Source organism: Panthera tigris, chromosome A1 (assembly GCF_018350195.1).
Source record: "Panthera tigris isolate Pti1 chromosome A1, P.tigris_Pti1_mat1.1, whole genome shotgun sequence".
Lineage (NCBI taxonomy): Eukaryota > Metazoa > Chordata > Mammalia > Carnivora > Felidae > Panthera > Panthera tigris.
Genome location: NC_056660.1, coordinates 189182695 through 189200785, shown reverse-complemented (window position 1 = coordinate 189200785; position 18091 = coordinate 189182695). Strand labels below are relative to the sequence as shown.

The 18091-nt window shown below is 37.8% G+C and overlaps 1 non-coding gene across 1 annotated transcript; it reads left to right on the top strand.

Annotated features, from left to right (window-relative positions):
• Window positions 1–11751: 11751 nt before the first annotated feature.
• LOC122232026 lies at window positions 11752–11858 on the top strand. The gene has a single exon (XR_006209347.1). It is a non-coding gene; the product is annotated as a U6 spliceosomal RNA (small nuclear RNA).
• The last annotated feature ends 6233 nt before the right edge of the window (window positions 11859–18091 follow it).

The window sequence follows — 18091 nt, the reverse complement described above, 5'->3', positions numbered from 1 at the left end:
GACAAGTAAATGAAATGACAGTTACAGAGAATGATCAAGTTTCTTAATGTGTCTTGTGCCTTTGAATTCTCAACACCAGGTACTGTCCCCAGAATTGTGGATAATGATAATAATCACTATCATGTGATGGTAGCAAGTACAGTGCCTGTATTATCTCATTCAGTGCCCATAATAGTTCCATAAAAGATATAAGGTCAAAGCATACAGAATTGTTGATTTTGTAGATCAGAAAGGGTCAAACTTTGGCAATGTAATATGGTTCACCTATTAATAATAGTCATAATTGATTACACAAGGCATACAGTGTAACCAGTGCATTATCACATTTTATCCTTAGGACAACTCTCTACCATAGGTACTACTGATATTCCTACAGATGAGGCAACTGAGACTGAAGGTGGTGATGGAAGCACGTTCATGAAGCTGCTAGGTTGGAGACAAAGCTTGAATTCACAACTGAAGTATGAGGAACTTCAGAGCCACTGAAACCATAATGGTCTGTAACCACTATGATACTCTAATATTATTACAGATAAGCAAACTGAGGCTTGAAGAAGTGAAATTGCCTGAGGTGGCTGTGGGATCTACCATGCCCCAAGTTCACAGGGCATCCCAGCTTCAAACTCCTGGCCAAATCACCTTTTTTTCCTCATCTCCTCCTTGTCACTCTGGATATTGGGCTGAATTCAGGCCATCCTCGGAAACACAGGGTGTTGCCTCCGCAGCTGGCAGAACAGCTAGGAAAGAGGCTTTGATACTTGCTTGCTCCTACTTGACCCTAAAGGAAGTACATCGTTTTAAATTAACAAACTTTATTTTTTAGCGAAGCTTTAGGTTCGCAATAAAATTGAACAGAAAGCATAACGAATTCACTACTTCCCTTTCCCACACACGCACCACCTGCCCCACTATTGACATCCCCCCCCCCAGAGTAATATGTCTGTTATGGTTGATGTTATGAGCCTACCCTGATATATCATTATCACCCAAAGTTCATAGTTTACATTAAGGTTCACTGTTAGTGTTATACACTCTACGGGTTTTAGCAAATGTGGAACTATATGTATCCACCATTATAAATACCATACCAAATAGTTTCACTGCCTTAAAAATCCTCTGTGATCTGCCTATTCATCTCTCACCCCAAACCCCAAACTTCCAATCACTGATCTTTTTACTGTCTCCATAGTTTTGTCTTTTCTGGATTGTCAAATATTTTAAATCATATGATATGTAGCCTTTTCAGATTGGCTTCTTTCACTGGGCATATATCCAGTTAAGGTTCCTCCATGTCTTTACATAGCTTGATAGCTCCTTTCTTTTTATCACTGAATACTATTGTGTTGTTTTAGTTTACGGCAGTTTCTTTATCTGAAGGACATCTTGATTGCTTCCCAGTTTGGGCAATTATGAATAAATATGCTATATATACCATGTGCAGGTTTTTGTGTGGACGGACATAAGTTTTGAATTCATTTGAGTTAATATCCAGGAGCATGATTGGTAGACTGTATGTTAAGATTATGTTTAGTTTTTAAAATAAAAATAAAAATAAATCAAAAGGTATGTGTAGTTTGTAAGAAACTGCCAAACTGTCTTCCAAAGTAGTTGTACCATTTTGCATTCTCACCATCAATGAATGAGAGTTCCTGCTGCTCCACACTGTTGCTAGCATTTGGTGTTGTCAGTGTTTTGGATTTTAGCCATTCCAATAGGTGTGTAGTGCTATCTCATTTTAATTTGCCATTTTCTAATAAAATATGATGTCAAAAGTATTTTCATATATTTATTAGCCATCTATATATCTTTTTTGGTTAGGTATCTTAAATTTTTTGGCCCATTTTTTAATCAGGCTGTTTGCTTTCTTTTTGTTGAATTTTATGTGTTCTTTGTGTACTTTGGAGAACAGTCCTTTACCAAATGTGTTTTTGCAAACATTTTCTCCCAGTCTGTGGCCTTATCTTTCCATTCCAATGACATTGTCTTTCACAGAGCAAAAGTTTTTTTTTAATTTTGATAAGTCGACCTTACCAATTCTCTTATTCATGGATTGTGCCTTTAGTGTTGTATCTAAAAAGTTGCCGCATTCCCAAGGTCATATAGGTTTTCTTCTATATTACCCTCCAGGAGTTTTCTAGTTTTACATTTACATAGTCCATGACCCATTTTTAGCTAATTTATGTGAAGAATGTAAGGCCTTTGTCTAAATTCCTTTTTTTTTTTTTTTTGTATGTGGTTGTCCAGTTGTTCCAGTGCCACTTGTGGAAAGGAAAAATCTTTGCTCAATTGTACAACATTTTGCTCCTTTGTCAAAGATTAATTGACTATATTTATGTGAGTCTATTTCTGGGAACTTAATTTTGTTCCATTGATCTATTTGTCTATTCTTTTGCCAATACCACACTGTCTTGATTAGTGTAGCTTTATAGTAAGTCTTAAAGTTGTCCAACTTTGTTCTCCTTCAATATTGTGTTGGTCATTCTGGGTCTTTTGCCTCTTTATGTAAACTTTAGAGTGACTTTGTTGATATCCATAATATAATTTGCTGAGATTTTGATATTTTGATAAGGATCGCATTAAATCTATAGATTAAATTGGGAAGAATGGACTTTCTTTTTCTTTCTTTCTTTCTTTCTTTCTTTCTTTCTTTCTTTCTTTCTTTCTTTCTTTCTTTCTTTTCTTTTCTTTCTTTCGAGAGCACATGTGATTACAGGAGGGGCAGAGGGAGAAAAAGAGAGAGAATCCTAAGCAGGTTCCTTGCCCAGTGCAGAACCCAATGTGGGGCTTAACATGGGGCTCGATCTCCCAACTGTGAGATCATGACTTGAGCTGAAATCAAGAGTTGGACATTTAACCAACTGAGCCACCCAGGCATTCCAAGGGAAGAACTGACATCTTGACAATAGTAAATCTTCCTATCCATGAACATGGGATCTCTCTCCATTTACTTAGTTCTTCTTTTATTTCATTCATCAAAGGTTATAGTTTTTCTCACCTAGATCTTGTACATATTTTGTTAAACGTATGCCTAAGTATTTCATTTTGGGGGGTGCTAATATAAATGATGTTGAATTTTTAATTTCAAATTCCATTTGTTCATTGCTAGTATATAGGAAAGTGATCGACTTTTGTATATTAACCTTGTATATCTTGTAACCTTGCTAAAATTACTAGTTCCAGGAGCTTTTTTGGTCTGCCTTTCAGATTTTTTTACATAGATGGTTATGACATCTGCAAAGGAAAACAATTTTATTTCTTCCTTCCAAATCTGTACATATTTTATTTTCTTTCCTTATTGCATTAGCTAGAATTTCCTGTGTGATGTTGCAAAAGAGTGGTGAGAAGGTACATCCTTTCTTTCTACCTCATCTTAGTGGAAAAGGTTTAAGTTTCTCACCATTAAGTATGATATGATATGATATGATATGATATGATATTATTATATTATGATATTATATTAGCTCTAGTTTTTTTCCTTTATCAAGTTAAGGAAATTCCTAGTTTACTGAGAGTTTTTATAATGAATGGGTGTTGGATTTTGGCAAAAGCTTTTTCTGTATCTATTGATATGATCATGTGATTTTTCTTTTTTAATCTGTTGATGTGACAGATTATATTAATCAATTTTTGAGTGTTAAACCAGTCTTGCATACTTGAAAGAGACCCCACTTGGTCATTGTATATAATTCTCTTTGTGCATTGCTGGATTCAATTTGCTAATATTTTATTGAGAATTTTTGCATCAATTTTCATGAGAGATTTTGATCTGTAGTTTTCTTTTCTTATAATATCTTTACCTGGTTTTGATATAAGAGTAATGCTGGCCTCATATAATGAGTTAGGAAGTATTTCTTCTGCTTCTATCTTCTGAAACAGATTGTAGAGAATTGGTATAATTTCATCCTTAAATGTTTGGCAGAATTTACCAGTGAATCCATCTGCATCTGGTGCTGTTTTGGAAGGTTATTAATTATTGATTCAATTTTTTTTAATGGATATAGGCCTATTCACTTTGCCTATTTGTTTTTGTGTCAGTTTTGGCAAATTGGGTCTTTCAAGGAATTGGTCCATTTCATCTAGGTTATCAAATGTGTGGGTATAGAGTTGTTCATAGTATTCTTTTATTACCCTTTTAATGTCCATAGCATCTGTGCTGATGTACCCTCTTTCATTTCTTTTCTTTTCTTTTTTTTTTTTTTTTCTTATTTTAAAACCTTTCTTTTTCAGTAGGCTTCATGCCCAGTGGAAAACCCAATGTAGAGCTTGAACTCATGATCCTGAGATTAAGACCTGAGCTGAGATTAAGAGTTGGATGCTTAACCAGCTGACCCGCCCAGCTGCCCCTCCCTCCGTTTGCTTCAGATATTAGTAATCTGTGTCTTCGGTATTCTTTTCATAGTTAACCTGGCTAGAGGCTTACTGACTTACTGATCTTTTCAAATAACCAGTTTTGGCTTAATTGACTTTGTGTATTGATTTCTTGTTTTCATTTTCATAGATTTCTGCTCTAATTTTTATTATTTATTTTCCTATGCTTACTTTGTATTTAATTTACTCATCTTTTTCTAGTTTCATAAGGTGGATGCTTAAATTACTATTTTTTAATTTTCTTCCTTCTAATATACACATTCAATAAATTTCCATTTATGCACTACATTCACTATACCTCATAAATTTCATGAGCTGGTTTTCATTTTTATTTAACCCAAAATAGTGTCAAATTATTCTTGAGATTTCTTCTTTGACCCATGTCTTATTTAGAAGTGTATTATTTAATCTTCATGTATTTTGAAATTTTCCATTTATCCTTTTGTTATTGCTTTCTGGTTTAATTCTATTATGGTCTGAGAGCTGACATGGTATAATTTCTATTCTTTTTAACTTGTTAAGGTCTGTTTTATGGCTCTGAATATGGCCTATAGTGAAGAATGTTCTATGTGATCTTGAGGAAAATATGTTTTCTGTTATTGTTGGATCAACTAGTCTATAGATGTCAATTATATCCAGTTGATTGATGGTGTTGTTGAGTTCAACTATATCCTTACTGATTTTCCGCCTGTTGAATCTGTCCCTTTGTGATAGAGGGGTGTTGAAGTCTCCAACTATAATAGTGGTTTCTTCTATTTCTCTTTGCAATTCTATTAGTTTTTGCCTTACATAGTTTGATGCTCTGTTGTTAGGTACAGACATATTAAGGGTTGTTATGTCTTCTTGAAATATCGACCCCTTTATCATTATATAATGCCCTACTTTATCCCCAGTAACTTTCCTTGCTTTGATATCTGCTCTCTCTCTGAATTTAATATAGCTGCTCTTGCTTTCATTTGAACATTGTTAGCATGGTATATTTTTCTTCATCCATTAACTTTTCATGTATAACTGTCTTTATATTTAAAGTGAGTTTCTTCCAAGAGTTGGTTTCTTGAAAAAATAAACAAAATTGACAAACCTCTAGCCAGGCTTCTCAAAAAGAAAAGGGAGATGACCCAAATATATAAAATCATGAATGAAAATGGAATTATTACAACCAATCCCTCAGAGATACAAACAATTATCAGGGAATACTATGAAAAATTATATGCCAACAAATTGGACAACCTGGAAGAAATGGACAAATTCCTAAACACCCACACTCTTCCAAAACTCAATCAGGAGGAAATAGAAAGCTTGAACAGACCCATAACCAGCGAAGAAATTGAATCGGTTATCAAAAATCTCCCAACAAATAAGAGTCCAGGACCAGATGGCTTCCCAGGGGAGTTCTACCAGACGTTTAAAGCAGAGATAATACCTATCCTTCTCAAGCTATTCCAAGAAATAGAAAGGGAAGGAAAACTTCCAGAATCATTCTATGAAGCCAGTATTACTTTGATTCCTAAACCAGACAGAGACCCAGTAAAAAAAGAGAACTACAGGCCAATATCTCTGATGAATATGGATGCAAAAATTCTCAATAAGATACTAGCAAATCGAATTCAACAGCATATAAAAAGAATTATTCACCATGATCAAGTGGGATTCATTCCTGGGATGCAGGGCTGGTTCAACATTCGCAAATCGATCAACGTGATACATCACATTAACAAAAAAAAAGAGAAGAACCATATGATCCTGTCAATCGATGCAGAAAAGGCCTTTGACAAAATCCAGCACCCTTTTTTAATAAAAACCCTTGAGAAAGTCGGGATAGAAGGAACATACTTAAAGATCATAAAGGCCATTTATGAAAAGCCCACAGCTAACATCATCCTCAACGGGGAAAAACTGAGAGCTTTTTCCCTGAGATCAGGAACACGACAGGGATGCCCACTCTCACCGCTGTTGTTTAATATAGTGCTGGAAGTTCTAGCATCAGCAATCAGACAACAAAAGGAAATCAAAGGCATCAAAATTGGCAAAGATGAAGTCAAGTTTTCGCTTTTTGCAGATGACATGATATTATACATGGAAAATCCGATAGACTCCACCAAAAGTCTGCTAGAACTGATACATGAATTCAGCAAAGTTGCAGGATACAAAATCAATGTGCAGAAATCAGTTGCATTCTTATACACTAACAATGAAGCAACAGAAAGACAAATGAAGAAAGTGATCCCATTCACAATTGCACCAAGAAGCATAAAATACCTAGGAATAAATCTAACCAAAGATGTAAAAGATCTGTATGCTGAAAACTATAGAAAGCTTATGCAGGTAATTGAAGAAGATATAAAGAAATGGAAAGACATTCCGTGCTCATGGATTGGAAGAATAAATATTGTCAAAATGTCAATACTACCCAAAGCTATCTACACATTCAATGCAATCCCAATCAAAATTGCACCAGCATTCTTCTCGAAACTAGAACAAGCAATCCTAAAATTCATATGGAACCACAAAAGGCCCCGAATAGCCAAAGTAATTTTGAAGAAGACGACCAAAGCAGGAGGCATCACAATCCCAGACTTTAGCCTCTACTACAAAGCTGTCATCATCAAGACAGCATGGTATTGGCACAAAAACAGACACATAGACCAATGGAATAGAATAGAAACCCCAGAACTAGACCCACAAACGTATGGCCAACTCATCTTTGACAAAGCAGGAAAGAACATCCAATGGAAAAAAGACAGTCTCTTTAACAAATGGTGCTGGGAGAACTGGACAGCAACATGCAGAAGGTTGAAACTAGACCACTTTCTCACACCATTCACAAAAATAAACTCAAAATGGATAAAGGACCTGAATGTGAGACAGGAAACCATCAAAACCTTAGAGGAGAAAGCAGGAAAAGACCTCTCTGACCTCAGCCGTAGCAATCTCTTACTCGGCACATCCCCAAAGGCAAGGGAATTAAAAGCAAAAGTGAATTACTGGGACCTTATGAAGATAAAAAGCTTCTGCACAGCAAAGGAAACAACCAACAAAACTAAAAGGCAACCAACGGAATGGGAAAAGATATTTGCAAATGACACATCGGACAAAGGGCTAGTATCCAAAATCTATAAAGAGCTCATCAAACTCCACACCAGAAAAACAAATAACCCAGTGAAGAAATGGGCAGAAAACATGAATAGACACTTCTCTAAAGAAGACATCCGGATGGCCAACAGGCACATGAAAAGATGTTCAACGTCGCTCCTTATCAGGGAAATACAAATCAAAACCACACTCAGATACCACCTCACGCCAGTCAGAGTGGCCAAAATGAAGAAATCAGGGGACTATAGATGCTGGAGAGGATGTGGAGAAACAGGAACCCTCTTGCACTGTTGGTGGGAATGCAAATTGGTGCAGCCGCTCTGGAAAGCGGTGTGGAGGTTCCTCAGAAAATTAAAAATAGACCTACCCTATGACCCAGCAATAGCACTGCTAGGAATTTATCCAAGGGATACAGGAGTACTGATGCATAGGGGCACTTGTACCCCAATGTTTATAGCAGCACTCTCAACAATAGCCAAATTATGGAAAGAGCCTAAATGTCCATCCACTGATGAATGGATAAAGAAATTGTGGTTTATATACACAATGGAATACTACGTGGCAATGAGAAAAAAAGAAATATGGCCTTTTGTAGCAACATGGATGGAACTGGAGAGTGTGATGCTAAGTGAAATAAGCCATACAGAGAAAGACAGATACCATATGGTTTCACTCTTATGTGGATCCTGAGAAACGTAACAGAAATCCATGGGGGAGGGGAAGGAAAAAAAAAAAAAAAGAGGTTAGAGTGGGAGAGAGCCAAAGCATAAGAGACTGTTAAAAACTGAGAACAAACTGAGGGTTGATGGGGGGTGGGAGGGAGGGCAGGGTGGGTGATGGGTATTGAGGAGGGCACCTTTTGGGATGAGCACTGGGTGTTGTATGGAAACCACTTTGACAGTAAATTTCATATATTAAAAAATAAAAAAAAATAAAAAAAATAAATAAAAAATAAAAAAAAAATAAATAAATAAAGTGAGTTTCTTGTACACAACATGTAATTGGGTCTTTTTTTATCCGCCCTGACAATCTCTCTCTCTCTCTTTTTTTAATTGGTGCATTTAGACTATTGACATTCCACGTGATTATTGATATAGTTGGATAAATATCTATTATATTTGTTATTGTTTTCTATTTGTCCTTGTTTGTTCTTGTTTTTGTCTTCCACTCTTTTTCTGCCTTTTGTGGTTTTATTCGAACATCTTTTATGACTCCATTTTCTCTCTTAGCCTATGGATTATACTTCCCTTTTTTAAACTTTTTAAAAAAGTTTGTAATATACCACAGCTAATCCAAGTCCACTTTCAAATAACACTATGCCACTTCAAGGGTACTGTGAGTACCTTATAAGAACAATATAATCTCAATTTCTCCCTCCTGTCCCTTGCATCATTGCTTTTATTCATGCTACTTACATATAAGCATGTGTATGCTAATGCCTTGTGATACTAATGCTGTTGATTGGAAAGCACATTTTCAGAACCACTGCTCTCAGATGCCATTAAAAGAAATTGCAATTATCCTTTTGCCTCATTTCCAAATTTTAGATAATTTTTCTCAACAGTTACCAACATTACAAAAAAAATCAGGGGGCGGCTGGGTGGCTCAGTTGTTTGAGCATCCCAGTCTTGGTCTTGGCTCAGGTCATGATCTCACGGTTTGTGGGTTCGAGCCCCACATTGGGCTCTGTGCTGACAGATTCTGTATCTGCTTTGGATTCTGTGTGTGTGCCTCTCTGTCCCTCCCCTGCTCATGCTTTCTCTCTCTCTCTCTCTCTCTCTCTCAAAAATAAACATTTAAGAAAAATCGGGAGGTTTTGTTTGTTTGTTTGTTTGTTTTGGTTTTTTGGTTTTTTATCCTGACCCTGGCTTCTTTTCAAACATTAAAAGATTGGACAGTAATAAGCCTAAATTCTCCCATGATGACAATTGGCAGACAATATTAGCTGCTCCTTTTAGGGAGAATATTTGTTCTCTCCATTTTGCCACAGTCACCACCACCCCCAGCCCACATCACTCATTTATTTTATTTGATTTTTCTATCCTTGCAAAATACAGTGGACATATAATGCAGAATTTTGAGGAGGGGCATCAGCATGGCTGGTTAATCCTATCTAATTAATTCAGGCATCCATGGCTGGCTTCACCAGGGCTACCCAGGCAGTTGCACAGGATCCCACTCTCAGAAGGACCCCATACTTGGCTAAATGCTCTGCTGTTGCTATCTTGAAATTCTTGATACTTTTTGGAAAAGGGGACCTACATTTTCATTTTGTATGGGAATCCACAAATCATGTGGCTGATCCCGCAGCCACCTCACATTTAACGGTAACCTTCTCATCACCAGATTACAAAGGAGAGGCAGGGAAAGGTAATTCCGGGATCAGAGATCATCTTCAGAAATCATCTTATTCAGTAGACGAGGTAATTATTTCATTTTATAGCTAGAGCTACCAAGGTCCAGAAAGAGGGAATTGACTTCTTCAAGGTCATGGACAAACCCTGAAAAAGGAGCCAAATTAGAAATCTAAAGTGATGAGTCTGCAAGGCAGTGAATACTAAAGACTGCCAGTGAGTTTATGTATCTGATGTACCTCTGCATACCAATGAGAAAATCCCTATTTGTCACTTAGCTCAGTCAACTTTAGGCTGATCCAACTGAAACAGGTGAAGGAGGTGAATAAACCCTAAGGGTGGGGGTGTGAGATTTAAGCCGATCAAGAAAACCGTATAAACAGACTCAGTTTAGAATAAGGACTGGGAAGAAAGAAAATGTTATATACGAATTCTACCCCTATGTTTTGTTACAAAGGGCAGACCTCCACCTAAATCCCAAATAAATTGGAAAGGGAGAAGGCATTCAGGGAATGCCAATATACTGCCTAATTAAAAATGGCAATCAAAGTTCAAGGAAGCACTTAATTTTAGCTGGCCCCACTTAGCTGGAAAATAGCTCAATTACTTCTAGGTCTCAGCTGCCTGGTTTCAGTTAATGGCTGCATACACCCACTGAGAGAGCTGAGTCCCTGCAGCTAATCAAGTGGTAAGTTGGACTGGGAGTTAGGCAACTAAGTTAGCCCCCGGTGGTCTTGCACCTCTCCACATCAGCGCTTGTGGTTTGGATGGGACAGAGACTCCGCTCCCACCCATCCAGCCCCTCAGAGACAGTCAAGGAACCAAGGCCTGGGTATAGAACTCTGCCCCCATACCCACTGAGCTTGGCTCAGTGTTGGGTATGTGTCCCTGAGCTGGACAATCCTCCCCAAGACTCTTGACAGGCCTATCAGAAAGTATCTTCCTTTTCTTCAGAGATGGTTAGCAATGTACGTTTGGGGCTGGTGAGGAGTTCTTTTGCTACTATGTAAGGAAACAACCTGGCCTAATAGTATTATTTGAACCTGTGGATCCAGGCATGTCTGAAATTGTTTATTTATACCCCTTGAATTTCTCAATTACATGAACCAAAAAATTTTCTTCTTCTTCTTCTTCTTCTTCTTCCTTTTTTTTTTTTTTTTTTTTTTTTTGGTTAAGTCCATCTGAGTTAGGAGTTTGTCCCTTGTGGCCAAAAATGCCTAACATAAAGGCCTTCTCCATCCTAGGCACTATGCTAGGTAGGTGCTGGGGTTAAAATAGTGGACAAGACATACGTCATTCCTATCTTCGTGGTACTTAGAGTCCAGTGGGAGAATGGCAATAAGCAAGCAACTACACAAATAAATCAGATATAATAATTATGCATTGAGATTGGTAAACAAGAGGAGCTAAGACAGAATAAGAATGGAGGACTACTTTAGACAGCATGGTTAGGGAAGCCTCTTATTTGAGTGTCTTTTAAGCTGACAGCAGTATGATGAACAGGGAGAAGAGATTTCTGGGAAGAGCAAATAGGAACTGCTTTTAGTCTTGAAAAAGTCTGCTTCATTCAAGGAATTGAAAGAAGTCCGTCATTTATTCATTTGGTCACGTCAATTAGTGGCTTGGTGTTAGGCATAGGGAGACAAGATAAATAAAAGCAGTCCCTGACAAGTTGACAAGATGTATTGTAAGCTGTAAAAATGTTCATACCATTTCATTTAGCAATCCCACATCTAGGAATTCGGTCAAAAGAGAAAGAAACAGAGATATCTGCAAAAACATCACTACAAGGATGTTCACTGAAACATTTTTTCAACTTTGGATTGATGTACAACATACGTACATGTATTGAATGCACAGATAATAAGGATACCACTCAACTATTTTCACAACTGAAACAGAGATGATTGGTACCCAGATCAAGAAGGAAGATATGGTGCTTACTTGGGCAGCACATATACTAAAATTGGAACAACACAGAGAAGGTCAGCAGAGCCCCTGCGCAAGGATGACACGCACATTTGTGAAGCTTCCGTATTTTTTATGGAAGCCAATTTGACAATAAATTATATTTAAAAATAAATAAATAAATAAATAACAGAAAGAAAGAAAGAAAGAAAGAAAGAAAGAAAGAAAGAAAGAAAGAAAAATAAAGAAAGGAAAGACATGACCAGCACTCCAGAAGCCCTCTTTTGCCCCTTTCTGCTCTCAGATCCCCTTCCCACCTAGGGGAACTTTTAGTCTGACTTCTAACAGTATAGACTAATTTTACCTTTTTTGTATTTTATATAAATGGAATCACACAGTATATGGTTTACCTTGTGGGAGTAGGGAAAGGTGGGGGACAGTTGGAATGGCTTCTTTTGTGAGATTCCACATTATTTATGTAGTTATAAGTTGCTTATTCTATATAGTACTCCATTATGGGAAGGTACCAGTAGTTATTTATCTATTCTGCTATTTATAGACATTTGGGTAGTTTCCAGTCTCAGACTATTATAAACAGTGCTGTTGTGAACATATTTTGGTTAATAAATATCTGCATTTCCTTGGGGTATATACCCAAGAATGATCCACCTTAGTAGATAGTGCTAAACAGTTTAACAATACGATTGTACCTGTTTACACCCCACCAGCTTTATAAGAGAGTTCTGGTTTGTTCACATCCTTGATAACACTTTTAAAAATTTTAGCCATCTGGTGGGTGTGTCAGTATAGAGCTGAGATTTCAATTTTCATTTCCCTGATGATTAATGAGGTTGAAAACTTCTTCATACGATTATTGGTCATTGGATATCCTCTTTTCTGAAGAGTGTGTTCAAGTCTATTTCCTGTTTTTCTACTGAGTAGTCTTTTTTTTTTTTTTATTGGTTTGTAGGCATTCTTTAAACATCCTGGCTACAAGCTATTTGCCAGATATATGTATACAGATACCTTATTCCACCTTATAAAGTGCCTTTTCACTCACTTGATGAAAAGAAATTCTTGTATTAGGGAGCCTGGGTGGCTCAGTTGGTTAAGTGTCTGACTTTGACTCGGGTCATGGTCTCACAGTTCGTGGGTTTGAGCCCCTCGTCGGGCTCTGGGCTGACAGTTCAGAGCCTGGAGCCTGCTTCAGATTCTGTGTCTCCCTTTCTCTCTGCCCTTCCCTTGCTCATGCTCTGTCTCTCTTTCAAACATAAGTAAACATTAAAAATATTTTTAAAAAAAGAAATTCATATATTGTTGAATTTGTCAATTTTTTATGTTTAGTACTTTTTAAATACTATTCAAGAAATTGTGCAGTACCCCAGGATCAGAAAAATGTTCTTCCCCTGAAAGCTTTACATTTTCGTTTTACCTTTAGATCTGTAATCTATTAGAAATTGATTTTGTTTATGGTATAACGTAAAGGTCAAGGAAATTTTTCCACATGGCCGTACCAAGTCACCTTTGGGAGCTATAGTGAATTCACAGGGGTGCCATGAGATATTTTGCATTTTTTGAGAGAAGCACAGTGACATCTGTTGGATACCAAACTATTAACTTGAAGTAGTTCAGTTTCAACATTAAATTGTACTACATTCCCTTCCATGACATATTTTTGTAAAGCTGGGTTTTTTGAAGTTGCTGTGATAAAAGTAAATACCTCTTGAAATCAGGAGATGTGAATAATGGTGTTCAGTCTGATTCCAAGGCCCATTAAGACCTGTAGGGCCCACAGGAGCATAAATCCATTAGTAAATATTGTGGTTGCTTAAAAATAAAAAAAATATTATTTTTTCTTTCAAATTATATGTACTATCTTTCAAATGATTACTAAATTGTTAGGATATAAGTACTTACTAACTTGTTTGGATCTAACTACTTAACAAAAAAAATTGTTAGGTATTTCTTTTGGCCTAACGGTGCCATGAAAAGAAAATTTCTGGGACATTAAAGGTGCCATGTATCAAGAAAGTTTGGGAAACTCACTGAGGTTGAGTCTAGGGCAGTCCCCATGATTCCCATACTGGTGCTTATGTTCTTACGTAACCTCTTCCTCATGAGTCTGGGTGAGACCTGTGAATTGCTTCTAACTGATAAAATATAGCAAAGGTGACAGGATGTATGTGATTTTGTGTACATGATTGTGTTACTTAAAATTGTAACACCCAACTACTCTCTGAGCTACTCCATGGAGAGAGGCATGCAGTAAGGGAGTGTGGGTGGCCTCAAGCTAACAGCAGAAAATTGAGGTCCTCAGTTTGGTAGCCTGGAAGGAATTGAATTCTGCCAATAACCACATGAATTTGATTTGCAGATCCTTCCCCAGTTGAACCTCTGATAATACTGCAGCCTTAGCCAACACCTTGATTGCAACTTTGTGAGACCCTTAAGCAGAGGGCCTGGTTAAGCCTTGTCTAAACTCTTGTCTACAGACACTTTGAGATAACATGTGTACATTGCATTAAAATGCAAGTTAGTGGTTAAACTGTTATTGCTGTTAAACAGCAATAGATAACTAATACACCTGCTGTATGGTTATCTCATTGACCAGCAACATTTCTTGAAAAGACTGTTCTTTACAGTGTCATCTTTGGCATAAAACAGACACTGCATTTTTTTTATAATAGTGAGAAATAGAAAGCACCTAAGTTTCCAATAGAGTTTTGATGAATAGGCCATGACACATTTTCCATCTGACTAGGAATAATAAATGGCCAAGAAAAATCATGAGGAAAAACAGCTAATTTACATGGAAAAGTTTTCACAATATATCACTTAAGTGAAAAAAGTGAGTTATAAAGTCATATGTTCATTTATATTCTATTTGTGTAAAATGTGAGTTTTGTGTGTATCTGCACTATAAAAATTGTTAAAATAGAAGAGGAAGGATTACAAGGGCTTAGCAACGTTTTTGTGTGTTTTTGAATTTTTCTACAGCAAATCACCCACTGATTTCCTACTTTTCCTACTTTTACGAACACACAAATTCATACACATACAAAATCTTTTAAGTCAAAGAACAGTCTTTGCCTTGAAGGAATTTATGGTATGGTAGAAGGAGATAGGCTTTAGACAAGTAAGGGTGCTATAAAGTTAGACATTGTATATTCATGACTATTTAGAGACCCAACTTGACCTATCTCAACACAAAGGGCTCACAGACTGTAACTGGCCTTGCTTGGGTTATATACCATCCTTGAACCAATTGCAATATTCAGAATATGAGGTTCTAGGCCAGCGTCATGACCCCATCCTATGAGTCCTGCCTGTCATCAGCACCACATGGGGGAGGGGGCTTCCCAAAGAAAAGGGGGTGCCATAATCAGAAGAAAAAGGGGAATAAGAAAAGTGACAGTGAAAGACCAAACAAGAAGCTGTCAGTTTTGCCTGAAGGAACAGGGCAAAGGCACAGAGGAAGTCACACCTAACCTGAGTGTTCAAAGATGAGGAGGTGTTTCCAGGCAGCTGGGTTAAGGAGGGCATTTGAAGAGGATGAAGGGAAGTGGTATGAACAATGGAAAAGGGAGCCAGAGAGATAGAAACCGGATCATCCAGAAGTGGCTGCTGTATTAGGCTAAGGTGTTGAGCCTTCATCCTGTGGGTGATGGGGAGCCCCAAAAGGATTGAAGGCAAGGACAGCAGTGTTTGATAACTTTTGCTTCCCTTGCAAGGTGTAATGCCTGATGAATATTATTATAAGCAAGAACAGTAATAATATTTTCTCTCTTCTGCATGAGACTCCATGAATTCTCCAGTGGCTGTGAGAAGGATAGTTAGAGGAATAACTTCCACTAAACCAATGTGTTTCCATGTTTTTGGCCATAATCCTCAGTAAGAAATACCTTTTACGTAACAATTCAATTGAATTTCACTGAATTGTGTTTAAACAAACAAAAAACACTGTCCTGGACTACCAACACCACGATGGCAGTGACCATGACCATATGATTCTTTTGATTATCACTATAATCTCTATGTCTGGCACAATGCTTGTTCCATGGTGGGCCTATAATATTATTATTATTGCCAAGTACGTTTTTACTGAATGAATGAAAAGATGGGTGGATCGATAAATGATTCAAAATGACGCGCTAACTACAAAGAGTAATCCAGATGCAAACAGTTACTCTTAGCAACCAACTTGGAGCTATGTTTATGAGACTGTGTGTTAGACAAATCACCAGAGTAGGCAGTGGGAGGCGATGCCAAGGGCAGAGCAGAGTTGGGATTTGACGCAACAGTGGGTGGTGCCTCGTATACCACATTGGAATGATTCATACTACTTCCTGGGCCAGGATCCTTCTCCACAGGCACACTTCCTCTTTTACAGACTGTGAGTAATTTCAATAGTATAAGGGGATCATGATTCACAGATTGGAGATGAGAGGGTTTCCCTTGCTGGTCCAAAGATTCCATCTCAAAGAGAGCATAACAAATGCACAAGGTAATCTTTTTCTCTGAAAAGGGACCTGGGATTGAAAAGCCACTGTTAAAGATATCTTGAAAGTGCAGTTGGGGCACCCGGGTGGCTTAGTTGGTTAAGCAGCCAACTTTGGCTCAGGTCATGATCTCACAGTTTGTGAGTTCAAGCCCCATGGCAGGCTCTGTGCTGACAGCTCAGAGCCTGGAGCCTGCTTCGGATTCTGTGTCTCCCTCTCTCTCCCTACCTTGTGCTCTCTCTCTCTCTCTCAAAAATAAATAAATAAACATTAGGGAAAAAAAAGAAAAAGAAAAGAAAGAAAGTGCATTTGGCTCAGGAAGGGTCATCAGGAGCCACTTAAGCCCGTCATTTCCTCCTGGCCTCTTGAAGCTTACTGATCAGTATCAGTTAGAAAGCCCTTCCCATAAGTTCTCTGTAACCAAGTTCTCTATGGAGAAAGCTAACCAAGGAAACAAGTTTAAAGAAAGCAGTTTGCCCAAAGATTCACAGTGCTAACTGGGACTGAGCAATGACTTTGTTCCAGTGTCAATATTCCTATAAGGTTTGAGGATTAAGATCCCATTTGAAGAAGGACTTGTCAGAAGAAATAATGATTTTCCATCTCTTTCAAAGAGCCATAAAACTTCATGATGGACAAAGTCATCACCAAAGATCTTTAGGTTAGGCCTGCACAAACAGTTTAATAGTTATAGATGATTTGGAAGGGGTGGGGGGTAAATTTCCAATATCAATCACATGGAGCCTTTTTCATTCAACAAACAAGTCAACAAACAAGGAGTTGAAACAATGTTCTTTTTTTTTTTTAAGTTTAATTTTGAGAAAGAGAGACAGAGACAGAGACAGAGAGACAGAGCATGAATGGGGGAGAGGCAGAGAGAGAGGGAGACACAGAATCTGAAGAAGGCTCCAGGCTCTGAGCTGTGAGCACAGAGCCCGACACAGGGGCTCAAACTCACAAATCCTGAGATCATGACCTGAGCTGAAGTCAGATGCTTAACCGACTGAGTCACCCAAGCACCCCAAAACCATGTTCTTAAGAGGCCTTCAGCTTTTGGGGTGCCTGGGTGGCTTAGTCGGTTGAGCATCCAACTTCGGCTCAGGTCACGATCTCGCTGTTCATGAGTTCAGGCCCCACGTCGGCCGTCCCTGCTGACATCAGAGCCTGGAATCTGCTTCAGATTCTGTGTCTCCCTGTCTCTCTGCTCCTCCCCTACTCATGCTCTGTCTCTCAAAAAATAAATAAACATTAAAAAATAATTTAAAAAAAAAAAAAAAGAAGCCTTCAGCTTCAAGAGTAAGGAACTTTGGGAACAGGCAGACCGGGATTGGATTCCAGTCTTTCCCCTGTGTCTTTTAAGTAATCACTTTGGTTAAGTTAAAGAACATACCTTCCCTGAGCCTCAAATTCCTCAGCTATATCATTTCAAAGACATTTTGAGGATTAGGAAAAAAAATATATGGAAAACCACTTAGCACTGTACCTAGTGCATAAATGTTAAATAAATAATTCTCATGGTGGTGATGATGATGATGGTGGTGGTGATCTTTTTATTATTATTTTGTTCTGAAGAAATATAATATTACATTCATATTCAGAATGCAGTTGGGAAGAAGAGTTGTATTCACAAATAACCAAAATGCCAAGTAATATTTGAGAATAACTAGCACATTCCTAACTTCCTGCCTTTATATCTAAGGTGTTTCATCTACTGGAAAAGACCTCTCACACTATGTTCACCTTTCAAACACAGCCAGACCTCATTTCAAATGCTTGTATTCTATGGGGCTCTCCTTGGTCACACAAGTCAAGCAAGCTGTCCTTCAAGCCCTCCTGCTTCCCCCCGCCCCTTCACTTGTATGGTTGTCC